The following is a 19,363-nucleotide window of genomic DNA, read 5'->3' as shown; positions in this document are numbered from 1 at the left end:
TCTGCAGGGGGGCTCCTGTGCTGCAGGCTGGGATGAGGCGGTCTGCGGGAGGCTCCTGTGCTGCAGGGGGGCTTGGGGGCTTCGGGGCTTCAGGGCTGTTTCCAGTGCTGCGGGGGCTCTGCCGACATATTGTGAAAGGCCAGAGCCCCCTGGCAGTTCGTCCATGTATTCCTGTATGACTGACTCCGGGAAAATGGCCGCTGGAATCTCGAGAGATGAGATCTCAGCCCTGAAATCTCATCTCCCGAGATTTCGGCGGCCATTTTCCCGGAGTCAGTCATACAGGAAGGAACGCATGGACGAACTGCCGGGGGGCTCTGGTCTTTCACAAAATGTCGCCAGAGCCCCCGCAGCACCGGAGTAGCAGCGGACAACCGCGGTGGCGGGCGACAGCGGTGGCGGGTGGCAGCAGCAGCGGTGGCGGGCGGCAGCAGCAGCAGCGGTGGCGGGCGGCAGCAGCAGCAGCAGTGGTGGGCGGCAGCAGCAGCGGGCGGCAGCGGACACCCCCTCATCCCAGCCTGTAACGGTAAGCGGTATATCTGCTTTGTAAGACGCACCCCCATTTCCCCCCCAAATTTGGGGGAAATAAAGTGCGTCTTACAAAGCGGAAAATACGGTAAATAAAATTATTATTATTATTATTATTATTATTATATAAAAAGTCTATCCACCCCATTTAAATGCCAAGATTTTTGTCATGTAAAAAATCATACCAAGAGGAATCATTTCAGAACTTTTTCAGTCTTTAATGCTACTCATAATGAGAAAGACAAGAATAACAAATTTAAAAGAATGTGGTTGCATAAGTGTCAGCACCTTCTTAAAATTGGGGATGTGGTTGCATTCAGAATTAGACAATCTCATTGTCTCATGTTAAATAGTAGTCAGCACACACCTGCCATCATTTACAGTGATTTGAGTAATTCCATATAAAAATATGCTGTTCTACAGTATTAGGATTTTCCTTATATTTTCTTAGTTGTATTTTACAGCAAAAACCATAGTCTGTAAACAGCTTACAGCACAGCAAAGGGATCTCATTGTTGAAAGTTATCAGTCAGGAGAAGGGTACAAAAACATTTCAAAGGCATTAAATGTACCATGAAGCACTGTGAAAATGGTTATCAAAAAGTGTCTTAATATGTTACAACACTGACATTATTTAGAAATGGGCGTTCCTCAAAAATTGTTGAAAAGACAAGAAAATTGGCCTGGGTAGCCGCGAAGAGGTATGCAGAAACATTAAAGGAGCTTCAGGCATTTCTTGCAAGTCCTTCTTGTGTACTGCATGTGACAACAGCCTTCATATTCTTCATATGTCTTGCCTATGGGGTAGAGTGGCAATACAGAAACTTTTTCTTACAACGAAAAACATCTAAGCCTTGCTATGTTTTACCAAAACCTACATCAAATCTGCCAAAACATGTGGAAAAAACATTTTATAGTCTGATAAGACCAAGGTTGACCTTTTTGGCCGTAATACCAAAATAGTAGGTTTGGCACAAAACCAACACTGCACATAATCACCAAAAAAAAGCCATACCCACACTGAAGCATGTTGGAGGTAGCATTATGCTTTGAGGCTGTTTTTTCAGCAGCTGGAATTAGAGCGTTAGTCAAGGTGGAGGGTATTATAAACAGTTTCCAAATGTAAGTCAATTTTGCATCAAAACCTATAGACCTCTGCTTAAAAACTGAAAATAAACACAAATTTGACCTTTCAGTACAACAGCAAAATTAAGCATACCTCCAAATCAGCAAAACAATTTCTTTGCCATAAGATGAAAATTTTGCAATAGCCCAGCCAGAACCCAGACCTGAATCCAATTGAAAGTCTGTTAGTGGACCTGAAGAGGGCACTGTACGCAGTAGATGCCCTTGCAATCTGATAGCTTTGGAGCACTAGTGCAAGGAAGAGTGGGAAAAGATTGCAAATTTTAGATGTTCCATGCTGATAGACTCCTAGTCTAATAGGACTAAATGCTGTCATAAATTCATTGGGAACTTCAACAAAGTATTAGTTTAACCCCTTTCTGTCATTGGACGTACTATTCTGTCCATGTGGGGTGGGCCCTACTTCCCAAGGACGGAATAGTACATCCGGCGCGATCAACTGCGATCACGGGGAGCGCGGCCGATCGCGGCCGGGTGTCAGCTGACTATCGCAGCTGACATCCGGCACTATGTGCCAAGAGCGGTCACAGACTGCCCCCGGCACATTAACCCCCGGCACACTGCAATCAAACATGATCGCAGTGTTCCGGCGGTATAGGGAAGCATCGCACAGGGAGGGGGCTCCCTGCATGTTTCCCTGAGACGATCGGTACAAAGCGATGTTCTCACCTTGTACCCAGCATCTCCTCCCTGCAAGCCCCGGATCCAAAATGGCCGCGGGGCTGCATCTGGGTCCTGCAGGGAGGTGGCTTCACAGTGCCTGCTCAGAGCAGGCACTGGGAAGCATGGAGCTGTGCACGTCAGATAGCCGATCGGACACAGTACACAGCAAAGTGTCAGATCGGCGATCTGTCACTTTGCTGTGATGCCCCCTGGGGCAAAGTAAAAATGTAAAAAAAAAATTTACATGTGTTAAAAAAAAAAAAAAATTCCTAAATAAATAATAATAATAAAAAAATATTGTTCCCATAAATACATTCCTTTAGCTAAATAAAAAAACCCAATAAAAGTACACATATTTAGTATCGCCGCGTCTGTAACGACCCGACCTATAAAACTGTCCCACTAGTTAACCCCTTCAGTGAACACCGTAAATAAAAAAAAAAAAAAAACGAGGCAAAAAACAACTCTTTACTATCATACCACCAAGCAAAAAGTGGAATAACATGCGATCAAAAAGACGGAAATAAATAACAAAATAAAAACGTTATAGTCCTCAGAATAAAGCGATGCAAAAATAATTATTTTTTCTATAAAATAGTTTTTATCGTATAAAAGCGCCAAAACATAAAATAATGATATAAATGAGGTATCGCTGTAATCGTACTGACCCGAAGAATAAAACTGCTTTATCCATTTTACCAAACGCGGAACGGTATAAACGCCCCCCATAAAGAAATTCATGAATAGCTGGTTTTTGGTCATTCTGCCTCACAAAAATCAGAATAAAAAGCGATCAAAAAATGTCACGTGCCCAAAAATGTTACCAATAAAAACGTCAACTCATCCCACAAAAAACAAGACCGCACATGACTCTGTGGACCAAAATATGGAAAAATTATAGCGCTCAAAATGTGGTAACGCAGAAAACATTTTTTTGCAATAAAAAACGTCTTTTAGTGTGTGACGGCTGCCAAAAATCCGCAAGAAAATGCACTATAAATAGTAAATCAAACCCCCCTTCATCACCCCCTTAGTTACGAAAAATTAAAAAATTAAAAAATGTATTTATTTCCATTTTCCCATTAGGGTTAGGGCTAAGGTTAGGGCTAGGGTTAGGGCTAGGGTTAGGGCTGTGGTTAGGGTTAGGACTAGGGTTAGGGTTAGGGCTAGGATTAAGGCTATGGCTAGGGTTAGGGTTGGGGCTAGGGTTAGGGCTACAGTTAGGGTTAGGGTTGGGGCTAAAGTTAGGGTTGGGGCTAAAGTTAGGGTTAGGGTTTGGATTACATTTACTGTTGGAAATAGGGATGGGATTAGGGTTAGGGGTGTGTCAGGATTAGGGGTGTGGTTAGGGTTACAGTTGAGATTAGGGTTAGGGGTGTGTTTGGATTAGGGTTTCAGTTATAATTGGGGGTTTCCACTGTTTAGGCACATCAGGGGCTCTCCAAACGTGACATTGCGTCCGATCTCAATTCCAGCCAATTCTGCGTTGAAAAAGTAAAACAGTGCTCCTTCCCTTCCGAGCTCTCCCGTGCACACAAACGGGTGTACCCCAACATATGGGGTATCAGCGTAATTAGGACACATTGGACAACAACTTTTGGCGTCCAATTTCTCCTGGTACCCTTGGGAAAATACAAAACTGGGGGCTAAAATATATTTTTTGTGTAAAAAAAATATTTTTTATTTTCACGGCTCTGCGTTGTAAACTGTAGTGAAACACTTGTTGGTTCAAAGTTCTCACAACACATCTAGATAAGTTCCTTGAGGGGTCTAGTTTCCAATATGGGGTCACTTGTGGGGGGTTTCTACTGTTTAGGTACATCAGGGGCTCTGCAAATGCAATGTGACGCCTGCAGACCAATCCATCTAAGTCTGCATTCCAAATGGCACTCCTTCCCTTCCAAGCTCTGCCATGCGCCCAAACGGTGGTTCCCCCCCACATATTGGGTTTCAGCATACTCAGGACAAATTGGTCAACAACTTTTGGGGTTCAATTTACACTGTTTCCCTTGGAAAAATACAAAACTGGGGGCTAAAAAATAATTTTTGTGGAAAAAAAAGGATTTTTTATTTTCACGGCTTCGTTATTAACTGTAGTGAAACACTTGGGGGTTCAAAGTTCTCACAACACATCTAGATGAGTTCCTTAGGGGGTCTACTTTCCAAAATGGTGTCACTTGTGGGGGGTTTCAATGTTTAGGCACATCAGTGGCTCTCCAAACGCAACATGGCTTCCCATCTCAATTCCAGTCAATTTTGCATTGAAAAGTCAAATGGCGCTCCTTCCCTTCCGAGCTCTGCCATGCGTCCAAACAGTGGTTTACCCCTACATATGAGGTATCAGTGTACTTAGGACAAATTGGACAACAACTTTTGGGGTCCAATTTCTTCTCTTACCTTTGGGAAAATAAAAATTGGGGGCAAAAAGGTAATTTTTGTGAAAAAATATGATTTTTTATTTTTACGGCTCTGCATTATAAATTTCTGTGAATCACTTAATGGGTCAAAGTGCTCACCACACATCTAGATAAGTTCCTTAGGGGGTCTAGTTTCCAAAATGGTGTCACTTGTGGGGGGTTTCAGTGTTTAGGCACATCAGGGGCTCTCCAAACGCAACATGGCATCCCATCTGAATTCCAGTCAATTTTGCATTGAATAGTCAAATTTCGCTCCTTCGCTTCCGAGCTCTGCCATGCGCCCAAACAGTGGTTTACCCCCACATATGGGGTATCGGCGTACTCAGGACAAATTGTACAATAACTTTTGGGGTCCATTTTCTCTTGTTACCCTTGGTAAAATAAAACAAATTGGAGCTGAAGTAAATTTTTTGTGTAAAAAAGTTAAATATACATTTTTATTTAAACATTCCAAAAATTCCTGTGAAACACCTGAAGGGTTAATAAACTTCTTGAATGTGGTTTTGAGCACCTTGAGGGGTGCAGTTTTTAGAATGGTGTCACACTTGGGTATTTTCTATCATATAGACCCCTCAAAATGACTTCAAATGAGATGTGGTCCCTAAAAAAAATGGTGTTGTAAAAATGAGAAATTGCTGGTGAACTTTTAACCCTTATAACTCCCTAACAAAAAAAAATGTTGGTTCCAAAATTGTGCTGATGTAAAGTAGACATGTGGAAAATGTTACTTATTAAGTATTTTGTGTGACATATCTCTGTGATTTAATTGTATAAAAATTCAAAGTTGGAAAATTGCGAAATTTTCAAAATTTTTGCCAAACTTCCATTTTTTTTCACAAATAAACGCAGGTAATATCAAAGACTTTTTACCACTATCATGAAGTACAATATGTCACGAGAAAACATTGTCAGAATCACCGGGATCCGTTGAAGCGTTCCAGAGTTTTAACCTCATAAAGGGACAGTGGTCAGAATTGTAAAAATTGGCCTGGTCATTAACGTGCAAACCACCCTTGGGGGTAAAGGGGTTAAGGATGTGTATATTTATGCATTCATATTTGTTTAATTATCTTTTAACATCCAAAATTATTTCAAATAATTTTTTCAACAGAGTTGTTCGGATTATAGGTGACATCACAGGAAAAAGTTCTAAATGATTCTCCTTGGTATTATTTTGTTACATGGCAAAAAATGTAATTTTAACAGGGGTGTGAAAAGTTTTCATATCCGCTGTATAATTTCTGAAACATTAACTAGATTTATGAATTAAGTACCTTATAACATATTTCTATTACACAGTGACTGATGCCCCCCCATTTTTCATAACCAGTCAAGCTAAAGCGGACAGACTGGGAAGAGGCAATGGATATTAGCCCTCCACAGCCTAAAAATAGCCTGCAGCCATCCCAGAAAAGGCACATATATTAGATTCACCAATTCTGGCGTTTTCTATGCCTCTTCCCACTTGTCTTGGTAGCAAGTGGGGTAATAATTGTGGGGTTCATGTCTGCTGTTTTATGGCCACTGAAATCAAGCCCATGAGTTAGTAATAGAGAAGTGTCTACCAAACATCGCCATTACTAACCCATAGTCAAATTTAATAAAGACACAGAGAAAATTCCTTTAATTGAAGTAAAAACACATCCCTTTCTTTGAAATAAAAATTCCTCGATCCTCTTTTACCCATTTATCCACCAAAAATTAAATAAAAAAGGAAAGTTATACTCACGTTCCCACCAATAATCCATTGTTGGCCATGTCCTATGACGATCCAGATGGTTTGGAGAATGGCTGCGTGTGAGCGATGGTGACGTCATTAAGGTTACCGCTGGTCACAAGCAGAGCTTCTCACGCTCTAGTCACTGTGCTCCAGCTGGCGTGGAGAGTGGACACATCACTGAAGTGTTTGCTCTCAAAACCATCCAGATTGTCATGGGACATGACCATTATTGGATTATTGGCGGAAAGGTGAGTATAACTTTGCTTTTTTTATTTTAATTTTTGGTGGATAAATGGGTAAAACAGGGTTGGGGAGTTTTTATTTCACATAAAGGTGTCTGTGTGTTTATTTCAATTAAAGGACTTTATTACATTTGACTATGGGGTTAGTAATGGGGGTGTCTGCTATCAACAAGCACAGGGCGACCCCTGTGACCAGCGGTTTCCTTTTTATCGCATTGTTTACTATGTCAAAAGTGAAGTTTGTTTTTGTTTTGTTTTTTTCTTCCTTTGTGCTTATTTCAAGCAAGTAGCAGTTTTTCTAGGATGTTGTGTAACACTTGAGTTCTTTATAAATCTGTTTAAAGTAACTGAAGCTTTTTTGACAAGATTTGAATGGAGTTTCATTTTTTAAAATTCTAGTTTGCTTTTTCTTTTATTGTTTCAGCATTTTAGTTCCACTTTGTGTTGTCGAAACACCTAATACTGTTTGGGTTTGTCTGGAAAACATTCTCAAATGTTCTTTAATGTTAAATCATATATTCTCATCATGAAAAATTATTACTGTTTTCACAATTGTAGACACAACACATGTTACTTGCACTTTCCCAGACACATGATAGTGTGGACAGCTTCTGTGTATGCTTACAGACCCTGCCAGTCATGTATGGAAAAAAGCCATCTATCTAGCTGCTTAGCCAGTCAAAAGCGGATGAAACGAGACACAGTGGAGTAAAAATATTTACTTTAGCCTTATTTTGCCAACATACTTTACATCAGAAGGACCAATCAGTATGTGAATTGCATTCAAGGGCCTAAAACATAGCCAGATTCTCCCTCCTTATATCATTTTGTACTTTTTATGGTAGCATAGGGTGTCCCTTACACTTGTAATGTAACCATTATTTATGTAGTACCACATTTTAGGTCGCATTGGATTGGAATTTATTGCTCTGTTCCCTGTGCTTTAGGGGGCTGACTGTAGCAAGTATAGCACTGGGCCTCTTTAAGTCGTAGTTATAGAAGTACTACCATAAATAACATCTGCCTATTTAGAGTGTCCCCTCTATGCAATGCTGTACAGACACTTTTTGGTGGAAAATAGTACAAAACACCAAAGAAGAAGATAGCGCACTTTAGATCTATCTGAAATGATCATTTTAAAGGAACGTATCATGTAAAAAAATATGCTATTAACCTGTAAATATGGGATTAATCTGCAGGTTAACAATGTTCTAAATCCATGTTGCAGTCAGACTGTAAACGGGACTACCAGGAAGAAATTAAATTTATACTTTCCTTTAGCCCTGGGCACTACCGGCGTGACTTTAGTCATCGCTCAGCATGCAGGGAGCAGAGGGTGTAACCAAGCCCGGGCACTGACCACTGCCTGAGGAGTGCATCAGTGCAGAGCTGGCTGTCAGTGCCAGGGTGTGGTTACAGCTGCCGCTCACTGTGTTCTGGGCGATGACTGAAAGCTGGAAACTGCCGGAGGAATAAAGTTCATATCCTCCTGGCAGCCTGAATACCAATGCAGAGGCCACACAGTTCTGGAGCACTAGTTATCTGCAGATTAATTCTATATCTGCAGGTTAACAGCTTTTTGGGACATGACAGGTTCTCTTTAAAGGTTGTATGATATTTAACATTAAAGAAGACCTGTCACCAGGTCAAAATTGGCCAGTTTTTTTCTGCTTTTATTCCTGCTTCTCCGCTGAGTATGCCACTTTGTAACAGCAATATGTTAACACAAGAGGATTTATATTTATAAGAGAAATTTATATTAATATTTTACATAATTAAGTTGTGTGACAACCCCAATAATTATGATCTGGTTATTTCCAGTTAATTGAAAAGCCATGTCTACCAAAGCTGGAACTATTGATACGAAGTGGCACTGTAGCGATGTTTGTTCCAAATTTTTGTGAAAATGTTTGAGAAGGAGAGATAAGATGCAAAATGAGTTTCTCTTGAAAATCTAAACTACACATAGTTGCCAAGGATAATTCTTTATATTTTAGATAATGTACTGACATGCTGTGTAAAGCTCACAGATCCCATTAAAATAGTCCAGGATAAGAAAAAAATGGCATCACACATTTCTACAGGTTGTGTGTGGCCATCCTTAGACAGGTTTAAAGCTTTTGCTAGAAAAAAAAAACCTATGTATTTGGACATCCCCATTTAAGTTAGTTTTGCATTGGGGAAATACGTCATGTTCTTGCCAATTTTCTTGGATTTATTTGTACAAACATTGCCTCATTTAATCCCAAATTGATCCTCAGAACCAGTCTAAGGATGAAGGCTTTTGTCCCTTGGCATCTTCAGTAACTAAAATTAGATAGAATCTCATTTGGGCCAGAAAGCCGTACCGAAGCAATTCTCAGTGCAATTCTGCATAAAATTATTGAGAGTCTAAGAATAAACATTGTTAAACATTATAATAAAACATTTCCCACAATGGCGTTTGTTTCTCACAGTATTATGGTTTATGAGACCATTTATTTCATTTTGAAAGATCCTTTAATATTATGGAGCTATTTACTCTGTGCAGTAATCAGCACAGATGGCTACAGTCAATCCCAATAAGATTTAGAAGGTAAGACAAGATGAATGGTAGATTTCCATATGTGCTAAGTAACCTTTCTGCTAGTAAAACAAAGATTATTGCTCACAGAAAGAAGATCAAGGCGAGATGAAATGGCATTATCTTCTTTACAAAAAGATTATGAGGCCAATCTTTTGAGAAGTGCATTACAGTTCACTTTACTTTTCATCTCAATGAATATAGATTTTAACCTATGGTAGCATGTACTGGAATGTTTGTAGGTGGGCCTTAGTGCATTCATTTACTATAAATTTATGTGTCACTAAGTGTCAGATGTGTGTGTGTATATGAATACTGTATATATATATATGTACAGTATATATTTCTCTATTTTATATATTTTCTCTTAATATATAGCGCTCAGAAAATGAGTACACCCTATTTGAAAAATAAGATTTTAATCAAGGTACTAGCATGTACTGGAATGTTTGTAGATGGGCCTTAGTGCATTCATTTACTATACATTTATGTGTCACTAAGTGTCAGATGTGTGTGTGTGTATATGTATACTGTATATACACTCACCGGCCACTTTATTAGGTACACCATGCTAGTAACAGGTTGGACCCCCTTTGCCTTCAGAACTGCCTCAATTCTTCGTGGCATAGATTCAACAAGGTGCTGGAAGCATTCCTCAGAGATTTTGGTCCATATTGACATGATGGCATCACACAGTTGCCGCAGATTTGTCGGCTGCACATCCCAAAGATGCTCCATACAAGGCAGGATGGATCCATGCTTTCATGTTGTTTACGCCAAATTCTGACCCTACCATCCGAATGTCGCAGCAGAAATCGAGACTCATCAGACCAAGCAACGTTTTTCCAATCTTCTACTGTCCAATTTCGATGAGCTTGTACAAATTGTAGCCTCAGTTTCCTGTTCTTAGCTGAAAGGAGTGGTACCCGGTGTGGTCTTCTGCTGCTGTAGCCCATCTGCCTCAAAGTTCGACGCACTGTGCGTTCAGAGATGCTCTTAGGCCTACCTTGGTTGTAACGGGTGGCGATTTGAGTCACTGTTGCCTTTCTATCAGCTCGAACCAGTCTGCCCATTCTCCTCTGACCTCTGGCATCAACAAGGCATTTCCGCCCACAGAACTGCCACTCACTGGATTTTTTTTCTTTTTCGGACCATTCTCTGTAAACCCTAGAGATGGTTGTGCGTGAAAATCCCAGTAGATCAGCAGTTTCTGAAATACTCAGACCAGCCCTTCTGGCACCAACAACCATGCCACGTTCAAAGGCACTCAAATCACCTTTCTTCCCCATACTGATGCTCGGTTTGAACTGCAGGAGATTGTCTTGACCATATCTACATGCCTAAATGCACTGAGTTGCCGCCATGTGATTGGCTGATTAGAAATTAAGTGTTAACAAGAAGTTGGACAGGTGTACCTAATAAAGTGGCCAGTGAGTGTATATGTACAGTATATATTTCTCTATTTTATATATTTTCTCTTAATATATTAGCGTTCAGAAAATGAGTACACCCCCTTTGAAAAATAAGATTTTAATCAAGGTACTAGCATGTACTGGATTGTTTGTAAATGCGCTTTAGTGCATTCATTTACTATACGTTTATGTGTCACTAACTGTCAGATGTGTATATATATACAGTATATGTATATTTATCTATCATATATATACATATATATATATAGTAGAATATAACACTACACCCCCTATGAAAAGTGAGATTTTAATCAATATCGCACTGGTGCAGGCAAAACCATCACCAAAGAAAAACAATATTTTATAGAAGAGACCTTAGGGGGTGCCTGACCCTAAAGGCCTAGCACTCTTTTGCACCCTGCTTAACAGCGGAGGTTAGCCCCCGCTCACCGTCGGCTATCCCTTCTATTCTTATAATCCCTATAGGGAAAGGGTATGTTATCTGGAGGGTACCTACCCTATGTGCTTGTTACCCTATCGCTATGGACATTGATGCCATCTAAGCTAAGTAGCAGCCATTAACAAGATGTGTATTTACTCCTGATGAACATCGTGTAGAGGGGAAACACATCGAGTTCTATCCTATATAGATGTTGTCTGGCACATTGGATCGTTGGTTATTTTTTGATATTGATCATTGAATTCTCTTGAATTTGAACCCTTTTTAATAGGGGTCAGTTCTTTTCATCATCATTATGGAGTTTTGTGTGATTTATTATTATTTTTATTAATATTACTGTTTTGTAAGAGAATAGTTTGTTAATATTGTTAATACTATTGCACTTTGAATATATTAACAACCATAAGACCACTTTTCTGGCCACTGTTTTTTGCTACATTATTTCAGCACTCAAGCACTTTTTTCATAGTCCCTTTGAAAGCTTTTCTATTAGGGTCAGCATTGGGACAGCCGTCGAGGAGTGGGGGTGCCACATATCGTGAATAATTTAGGGTGCTAACCCCCGTTGTAAGGCAGGGTCAGAATTAAGGGTCATTCATATCCTTTGGCCCATAACATCCTGATTTAGTCAACCACATTGTTATAAAGCTCCTGTTTTTCTACCTCTTCCCTATAGGGATTATAAGAATAGAAGGGATAGCCGACGGTAAGCGGGCACCCCACTGTGCAGGATCAAGGGTGCCAACCTCCGCTGTTAGGCAGGGTGCAAAAGAGTGCTAGGCCTTTAGAATCAGGCACCCGCTAAGGTCTTTTTTATAAAATATTGTTTTTATTTGGTGATGGTTTTGTGTGCACCAGTTTTTAGATAGATGTAATAATAAAATGTATTTTTAAATATTTGGGATTTTTCTGTGAGTATACTTCTGATTATTATTCCCAACAAATCTGACTTACTGTGACACAAGAACAATTTCCCAAAATCTGGGACTTTTTTTTAACACATAACATTAAGGGTTAATATCATAATATTATTAACCCATATATTAATAATATATTGTTATCCCATGAGGTTAACAATATAATTTTCATTACATTTTCAGTTTAGTCAAATTTAGTCAAATTTGTTAAAGCAAAATTGAATACACTCCACATCAAAAACTACTACAACTAGTATTTTGCATTGCTTCATTGATTGTTTATAAACACCTATGGTATAAACAAGTAGGAGACATATTGCAATATCTTTTTCTATTCTTTAAGAACGACCTCTTTTAGAGCCTGAATGCAGGATGAAGAGTGATGCTCATCTTGTGTCTTCAGAATTTCCCACAGGTGTTTTGGTTGGGCTCAGATCAAACTTACAGGCTAATGAATCACTGTAAAATAGAAGATTTTAAAATAAAATGTTATATTATTACCCTTAATTTCATGATATAGGTTAAAAAATATTATATGAAACTCAGTTTCATCAAAATATTTGAAATTGATCTTGTGTTCAATGAGGTATTAATTAAAATCATACTTTTTATGTATATAAACGTTTAAGGGAGGTATAGAGAAATAGCTGAAAAACAAAAATTCTGCAAGAGTGCTTTAAAAAGTAGAGGTTAATGTTATCAGTTAACAAAATGCAAAAGAGAAATCTAAATTAAATCAATATTTGTTGTGCACGGCCTTTGCCTTCAAAACAGCATCAATTCTTCTAGATACACTTGCACAAAGTCAGGGATTTTGACAAATCATAGTTGTATGAGTAACCATTTATTCCAAAGAACTGATTATGATCATCATTTGATATGTAGGATGAACCACAGTCATTAGCTGAAATAGAAATTGATGCGTAGGAGGCTTAGAGGGAGTCTATCAGCCCAAACTGAGAGCGTGAATAAAACAAATAGCCTTGTAGGAAATATCGCCTCTATGCAAAACCAGTGAGCGTACTGATGCAGTGATCCTCTTGGCCATACCAAGGATGCATTGAGCAACCTGATTAGCATTTGAGGTTAAATTAAATTCACTGCATTTTCTGAAGAACAGAGGCATTAGTTAGAACAATAAAGGTGCGATTTATATAGGGGCTATTTACTTATATTATACTATCAGTCAGTTTTAACAGACTCCCTTTAAAACAGCAGCCATTAACAAGATGTGTATTTACTCCTGATGAACGTCGTGTAGAGGGGAAACACATCGAGTTCTATCCTATATAGATGTTGTCTGGCACATTGGATCGTTGGTTATTTTTTGATATTGATCATTGAATTCTCTTGAATTTGAACCCTTTTTAATAGGGGTCAGTTCTTTTCATCATCATTATGGAGTTTTGTGTGATTTATTATTATTTTTATTAATATTACTGTTTTGTAAGAGAATAGTTTGTTAATATTGTTAATACTATTGCACTTTGAATATATTAACAACCATAAGACCACTTTTCTGGCCACTGTTTTTTGCTACATTATTTCAGCACTCAAGCACTTTTTTCATAGTCCCTTTGAAAGCTTTTCTATTAGGGTCAGCATTGGGACAGCCGTCGAGGAGTGGGGGTGCCACATATCGTGAATAATTTAGGGTGCTAACCCCCGTTGTAAGGCAGGGTCAGAATTAAGGGTCATTCATATCCTTTGGCCCATAACATCCTGATTTAGTCAACCACATTGTTATAAAGCTCCTGTTTTTCTACCTCTTCCCTATAGGGATTATAAGAATAGAAGGGATAGCCGACGGTAAGCGGGCACCCCACTGTGCAGGATCAAGGGTGCCAACCTCCGCTGTTAGGCAGGGTGCAAAAGAGTGCTAGGCCTTTAGAATCAGGCACCCGCTAAGGTCTTTTTTATAAAATATTGTTTTTATTTGGTGATGGTTTTGTGTGCACCAGTTTTTAGATAGATGTAATAATAAAATGTATTTTTAAATATTTGGGATTTTTCTGTGAGTATACTTCTGATTATTATTCCCAACAAATCTGACTTACTGTGACACAAGAACAATTTCCCAAAATCTGGGACTTTTTTTTAACACATAACATTAAGGGTTAATATCATAATATTATTAACCCATATATTAATAATATATTGTTATCCCATGAGGTTAACAATATAATTTTCATTACATTTTCAGTTTAGTCAAATTTAGTCAAATTTGTTAAAGCAAAATTGAATACACTCCACATCAAAAACTACTACAACTAGTATTTTGCATTGCTTCATTGATTGTTTATAAACACCTATGGTATAAACAAGTAGGAGACATATTGCAATATCTTTTTCTATTCTTTAAGAACGACCTCTTTTAGAGCCTGAATGCAGGATGAAGAGTGATGCTCATCTTGTGTCTTCAGAATTTCCCACAGGTGTTTTGGTTGGGCTCAGATCAAACTTACAGGCTAATGAATCACTGTAAAATAGAAGATTTTAAAATAAAATGTTATATTATTACCCTTAATTTCATGATATAGGTTAAAAAATATTATATGAAACTCAGTTTCATCAAAATATTTGAAATTGATCTTGTGTTCAATGAGGTATTAATTAAAATCATACTTTTTATGTATATAAACGTTTAAGGGAGGTATAGAGAAATAGCTGAAAAACAAAAATTCTGCAAGAGTGCTTTAAAAAGTAGAGGTTAATGTTATCAGTTAACAAAATGCAAAAGAGAAATCTAAATTAAATCAATATTTGTTGTGCACGGCCTTTGCCTTCAAAACAGCATCAATTCTTCTAGATACACTTGCACAAAGTCAGGGATTTTGACAAATCATAGTTGTATGAGTAACCATTTATTCCAAAGAACTGATTATGATCATCATTTGATATGTAGGATGAACCACAGTCATTAGCTGAAATAGAAATTGATGCGTAGGAGGCTTAGAGGGAGTCTATCAGCCCAAACTGAGAGCGTGAATAAAACAAATAGCCTTGTAGGAAATATCGCCTCTATGCAAAACCAGTGAGCGTACTGATGCAGTGATCCTCTTGGCCATACCAAGGATGCATTGAGCAACCTGATTAGCATTTGAGGTTAAATTAAATTCACTGCATTTTCTGAAGAACAGAGGCATTAGTTAGAACAATAAAGGTGCGATTTATATAGGGGCTATTTACTTATATTATACTATCAGTCAGTTTTAACAGACTCCCTTTAAAACACTCAAACAAATAAAGCAGAACTCTGTAGCACCATAGCATGCAAATATGAAATATGAAAATTGAACTGCATTAGTGCTCTAGAAATATGAAAAATTGAGAATGCTTAGTTCATAATTTGGCCAATTCATGTGTACCTGGAAGCCACGTTAAGGCGATTCTCATTTCCAGGACCTAACTTAATTCCAATCCTCTCTTAGAATAAAGTCTTCATCTGTATGGGAACTTAACATGAATCCTCTCTTAGACTGAAATCTTTATCTCTGTGGAGGGGTAGAGCCTGGTGTGTATAAAAACGCCTGAGGCTAAGGGTACCGTCACACAGTGAAATTTCCATCGCTACGATGGTACGATTCGTGACGTTCTAGCGATATCGTTACGATATCGCAGTGTCTGACACGCAGCAGCGATCAGGGACCCTGCTGAGAATCGTACGTCGTAGCAGATCGTTTGGAACTTTCTTTCGTCGCTTGATCACCCGCTGACATCGCTGGATCATTGTGTGTGACAGCGATCCAGCGATGTGTTCGCTTGTAACCAGGGTAAACATCGGGTAACTAAGCGCAGGGCCGCGCTTAGTAACCCGATGTTTACCCTGGTTACAAGCGTAAACGTAAAAAAAACAAAGTACATACTTACATTCCGGTGTCAGTCCTCCGGCGTCTCAGCTTCTCTGCACTGTGTGAGCGCCTGCCGGCCGGAAAGCGAGCACAGCGGTGACGCGGTGACATCACCGCTCTGCTTTCCGGCTATGGCGCTTACACAGTGGAGAGAAGCAGAACGCCGGGGACAGACACCGGAATGTGAGTATGTACTGTTTGTTTTTTTTACGTTAACGCTGGTAACCAGGGTAAACATCGGGTTACTAAGCGCGGCCCTGCGCTTAGTAACCCGATGTTTACCCTGGTTACCCGGGGACTTCGGCATCGCTCCAGCGCCGTGATTGCAAAGTGTGACCGCAGTCTACGACGCTGGAGCGATATTCATACGACGCTGCGACGTCACGAATCGTGCCGTCGCAGCGATGGAAATTTCACTGTGTGACAGTACCCTAAGAGGCAGAGTGCTCAGTCAGAAGGCTAAGGAATACAAATTTCCAAAAACTGACCATCACATCCAAACATAAACTAGGTCTGAACAGGTGCTTACCTAGAGTCACCAATTCATATATAATCAAATAAATAAAGCAGCACTCTGTAGCGCCATAATATGAAATATGAAAATTGAATTGCATTACTGCTCTAGAAATATGAAAAATTGGATATGACGGTCAGTTTTTTAAAATTTGTATCCCTTTAAAACACTGAAGAACAGCCTGATACAAAGGTGGGGTTGTGGAAGATAGTTCCAAGTCACAGGTCATTCAAAATGGCAAGAGTATGCAAAGTAGGAAGACAGAGAAGCAAGGTCTCCCCTGGGCAAAGTTTTCAAAATGGATTAGAGTTTCAAGATGTGCTCTTCAAGCTCTTTTGACAAAGCACTAAAAAAATGGGCAATATTAAAGATCATAGATGTAGTGGTCAGCCAAGGAAACTTAGTGCAGCCTATGAAGGACACGTCATGTTTACTTCTCAAAAAAGAACTGATGCTGATTTCAGATTTTTTTTCCGTAAAAACTATTGTACTGTTTTGCTTCTGCTTTCTATTACATTAATAATGATGAAAAAAATGTGCAATTGCAGTTCAAATGCCGTAAGACAGATGACAGCTATACTACTGTATATCACTGATCAATTACACTGCATCTTACCCTGCTGCTAGCTCTGCCCCTATCTTTTTCTCTCACCCTATCAAAGGAATCTCTGTATTATTTCTAGACTGCTACTCTCAATTTCTTCAATGTTAGCGTTATTCAACGTGTTTGTCCAATGTTTTAAGGCTTTCTCTCCCTATCTCTATTGTTAAGCTGTGAGCTGACATACTCTCGTTATTCTAAAATCATGATAAAATGCTGCCATCCCTTCCTCAGCTTTTATACAAGCTATGATAGTCGCTTGTTTGGCTGCACTATATCTTGTGATTCGTTAACTGTGAAACTTTATGGGGAAGCCACACAGTCACGCTTGTAGTCATGTCATTCTTCTGTGACTGATGCAATCATCTGAAATGTGTAAAGGGCAAAGGGCAGTTTTTGGTAATTTGCTCAAATCAATTCACAAATTGTTCAAATTGTGCAAATTGTTCAAATTCATAAAATTCATAAAATGCAATTAGCATTGATTCAATAAACTCTAGAAACTTCTGTTCTGTATACTCAAGCAACTTTGAGACTACTGTTTTTACAATCACTGGGAAACCAGTAGTCAAATCAAACATTTATCATCTGTCCTGGAAATAGGTATTAACCCCTTCATGACCGGAGCTTTTTTCGTTTTTGCTTTTTCGTTTTTCGCTCCCCTCCTTCCCAGAGCCATAACGTTTTTATTTTTACTTCAATATGGCCATATGAGGGCTTTTTTTTTGCTGGACAAGTTGTGCTTTTCAACGACACCATTGGTTTTAGCATGTCATGTACTTGAAAACAGGAAAAAAATTCCAAGTGCTGTGAAATTGCAAAAAAAGTGCAATCCAACATTTGTTTTTTGTTTGGCTTTTTTGTTAGGTTCACTAAATGCTAAAACTGACCTGCTATTATGATTCTCCAGATCATTATGAGTTCATAGACACCCAACATGTCTAGGTTGTTTTTTTTATCTAAGTGGTTAAAAAATATTCCAAAGTTTGCTTAAAAAATTGCGCAATTTTCTGAGACCTGTAGTGTCTCCATTTTTCATGATCTCTGGTTGGATGAGGGCTTAATTTTTGCATGCCGAGCTGACGTTTTTAATTAGACCATTTTTGTGCACATAAGTTCTTTTGATTGCCCGTTATTTCATTTTAATGCAATGTCACAGCCACCAAAAAAACGTAATTCTGGCATTTTCACTTTTTTTTATCGCTACGCCGTTTAGAGATCAGGTTAATCCTTTTTTTATTGATAGAGCTGGCGATTCTGAGCGCGGCAATAACAAATATGTGTAGGTTTGATTTTTTTAGTTTTTTATTTTGAATGGGGTGAAAGAGGGGTGATTTAAACTTTTATATATTTTTTTATTTTTTTCATATTTTTAATCACATTTTTTTACTTTTGGCATGCTTCAATAGCATCCATGGGAGGCTAGAAGCTGCCATAACTTGATCGGCTCTGCTACATAGAGGCAATGCTCAGATCGCCCCTATGTAGCTGAATTACTGCATTGCTATGAGCGCTGACCACAGAGTGGTGCTCATAGCAATCAGGCATCAAAAACCATAGAGGTCTCAAGGAGACCACTGGTTGTCATGCCGATGCACCGCTGACCCCCGATCACGTGACGGGGGTCAGCGGTGCGCGTATTGGCCGGAAGCACCATTTAAATGCCGCTGTCAGAGTTTAACAGCGGCATCTAACTAGTTAATAGGTGCGGTTGGATCGCGATTCCGCCCGCGCCTACTGCGGGCATATGTCAGCTGTTGAAAACAGCTGACATGTCGCGGCTTTGAGGTGTGCTCATTGCCGGGGCCCACCTCAAAGTGAGGCTTCTGATGTCGGACGTACTATCCCGTCCGACGTCAGAAAGGGGTTAAATGTTGTTTATGGGACAACCATTTAATTGCAAAATTAACATATTAACTTGAAAGTGCTAACTTAGTTCAAATACATTCTGCATTACCAACTGTGCACTTAATTTCGGTTAAACAATATTTGATTCCTCTCCTTATAAGATATCAAACATCCCACAATTCTCTTTTACAGACTTTATAATATACCAGCTGAATTCTAAGTTCAGGTTAGGAAGTATATATTAAAGCCGTCAGTGTAAGGCGATGTTTACATCAACTTTTTTATGTCCATCAAGAATGTATGCTTGAATATTAAAACAAGAGTAAATAAACATATTACTCACCATTTATTGAATATAATCCAAAAGATTGTACATTTAATAGTGGGGCACTCTGTACAGGAATGTTTCTTTGTAAGCATATGTTTCACCTTTCTTTTGGTAGAAGAAAATGAAAAATATTTCATGTATTTTTTTTTTCAT

General features: G+C 38.9%; 1 protein-coding gene and 1 long non-coding RNA gene across 5 annotated transcripts in view; one reads left to right on the top strand and one right to left on the bottom strand.

The window, feature by feature from the left end:
- Positions 1 to 19,363, top strand: part of SPOCK3 (SPARC (osteonectin), cwcv and kazal like domains proteoglycan 3) — a 524,762-nt gene that overhangs the window by 31,001 nt on the left and 474,398 nt on the right. The gene's annotated exons all lie outside the window — the stretch shown is intronic.
- Positions 12,434 to 19,363, bottom strand: part of LOC143792954 (uncharacterized) — a 69,456-nt gene continuing 62,526 nt past the window's right edge. Inside the window, exons 3-5 of one of the 2 annotated variants that reach the window (XR_013220007.1) lie at positions 19,226 to 19,315; positions 14,438 to 14,547; positions 12,434 to 12,527 (exon numbers count right to left, since the gene is read on the bottom strand). This is a non-coding gene — a long non-coding RNA (uncharacterized LOC143792954). The remainder of the gene's footprint in view (positions 12,528 to 14,437; positions 14,548 to 19,225; positions 19,316 to 19,363) is intronic. The other variant, XR_013220008.1, reaches the window with a different exon arrangement.

This window comes from Ranitomeya variabilis, chromosome 1, assembly GCF_051348905.1.
Source record: "Ranitomeya variabilis isolate aRanVar5 chromosome 1, aRanVar5.hap1, whole genome shotgun sequence".
NCBI classification, from domain to species: domain Eukaryota; kingdom Metazoa; phylum Chordata; class Amphibia; order Anura; family Dendrobatidae; genus Ranitomeya; species Ranitomeya variabilis.
The sequence above is the reverse complement of the archived record's forward strand: the minus strand, read 5'-3'. Positions and strand labels throughout refer to the sequence as shown.